The sequence below is a fragment of the Microtus ochrogaster genome, unplaced genomic scaffold, assembly GCF_000317375.1.
Source record: "Microtus ochrogaster isolate Prairie Vole_2 unplaced genomic scaffold, MicOch1.0 UNK48, whole genome shotgun sequence".
Classification (NCBI taxonomy): domain Eukaryota; kingdom Metazoa; phylum Chordata; class Mammalia; order Rodentia; family Cricetidae; genus Microtus; species Microtus ochrogaster.
Genome location: NW_004949146.1, coordinates 1,880,573 through 1,882,409, shown reverse-complemented (window position 1 = coordinate 1,882,409; position 1,837 = coordinate 1,880,573). Strand labels below are relative to the sequence as shown.

Below are 1,837 nucleotides of genomic sequence, written 5' to 3'. Positions count from 1 at the left end.
GTGTCTGTGTGTGTGTGTCTGTGTGTGTGTCTGTCTGTGTGTGTGTCTGTGTGTGTGTCTGTGTGTGTGTCTGTGTGTGTGTCTGTGTGTGTGTGTGTGTGTGTCTGTGTGTCTGTGTGTGTGTGTGTGTTTACATCTGAGAGACTCTTGGAAGCACATTCTCCTCCCACTTGAGGCCTAGACAAGATGATAAGCACATCTCCTGTGAGGAAAGAAGACGACATGGGTGGCCAGTAAACCCTCAGCAAGTGTATGGTAGCCCTGTCCACACACACACACGCACACACACACACACACACACACACACACACACACACACACATCTACTTCATCTGCAGGAGGCAGGGTGTTACTTAAGAACCCAGTGATGGCTGGAGAGATGATTCGGTGATTAAGAGCACTTGTTGCTCTTGCAGAGAGAGTCCAACTTCAGTTCCTAACCGGCACTTTGGACAGCTTATAACCTCCTGTAACTCCAGCTCTGGGGAATCTGATGCCCCCTGCTGGCCTCTGTGGGTACTCACATGTGTATGTGCACACACATTCTCAAAAATAAAAATCTTTCTTAAAAAACACTCGAGCGACGCTGCCTGCTTGCCAGAGGGGTGAATGGCGGTTCACTCTGGTTTTCTAGATCTGTGTCAAAGAGCCTCGCATATGACAGCTTTGTCAGATCATCTCGTAGCTGGGCGTGAAGCCCCCTCTCTGTTCTCCCAGGAAGTGACAACCTCAATACAGACACATGGAGGTTGACTACAGTGTGCTTGGCAGAGTCAAGCTTGCCTTGCACAGTGAGGGAGGAGCTGGCATATCTCGGCTGGGGAGGGTACTGGTCAAGTAGAAAAGGGCCATTGTGTCCTTCAGACCACCCTCCCTGGCGTTGGTACTCCTCGGCCAGATCCTGTTTCTCCCCTCTCCCATATCCTTATCTGTCTCTGGCCCAGGTGGCAGATCTAGGCTCTCCCCTGCCCCCATGGGTTGTAGCCACATGCCCTCACCATGTCATCAGGGTAGTCATATTAGCTGACTCTCTCTCCATGGGTGCATCCTCCCCCCCCCCCACACACACACACAAGAAACACAAAACCAATCCCCAAATGCTTAAATCCACATCTACAAGCCAAGAACGCAATCCAAGGGAGGGAGTTGCCTGGGAGAGCAGGCTAATAGTGACGCTGGCTGCCGTCACTGTGGCTGTTCTTCCCTGGGGAGACACAGTGTCTGCCTCTTCCTAAGGTGACAAACCAAAGTATGATTCCACCAAAGTTTAACCTGGAGAACCAATGAGTTTATTGTGCTTACTCACAGAGCATGAATGAGGGGTTATTGGCAGGATCACGGGGGACCCCAAAGCAGCTGCACTGGAACCCCTCTTCACTTCAGTTCCTCCACACTGTATACTCTTAGACCTCTCTAGACCCTCAAGCCACCTGCGGTCAGGCAGAACTGCATCCAGACGGTTGGGAGGAGAGCCAGAAAGCCCGGTGACTCTCCCCACTACAGACCACAGGCCCTGTCTACTGTGATGGACTCTTGCAAGCAGGCACAGCTAATCTGATAACCATGGGACTGTGTCGTTTAGAGGATCAAATTCTATAACAGCCGTGCAAAGGCTCTCTCTTACTAGAAATCCAAGCCAATTATACATTTAGCAGAGGCAAAAGAAAAAGAAAAAAAGAAAGAAAAAGAAAAAAGCTAAACACGATGCTATTTTGGAGCTTGAATATGTTAAGCAGGATTAGAATAGAAGATACATAGGATGTCCAGTCACCAATAGCATTGCTGGTGAGAGAGAGAGAGAGAGAGAGAGAGAGAGAGAGAGAGAGAGAGAGAGAGA

General features: G+C 49.8%; 1 protein-coding gene across 1 annotated transcript in view; it reads left to right on the top strand.

The window, feature by feature from the left end:
- The window catches only part of March10 (membrane associated ring-CH-type finger 10), a 95,912-nt gene that overhangs the window by 73,436 nt on the left and 20,639 nt on the right, over positions 1 to 1,837 (top strand). The window lies entirely within an intron of this gene.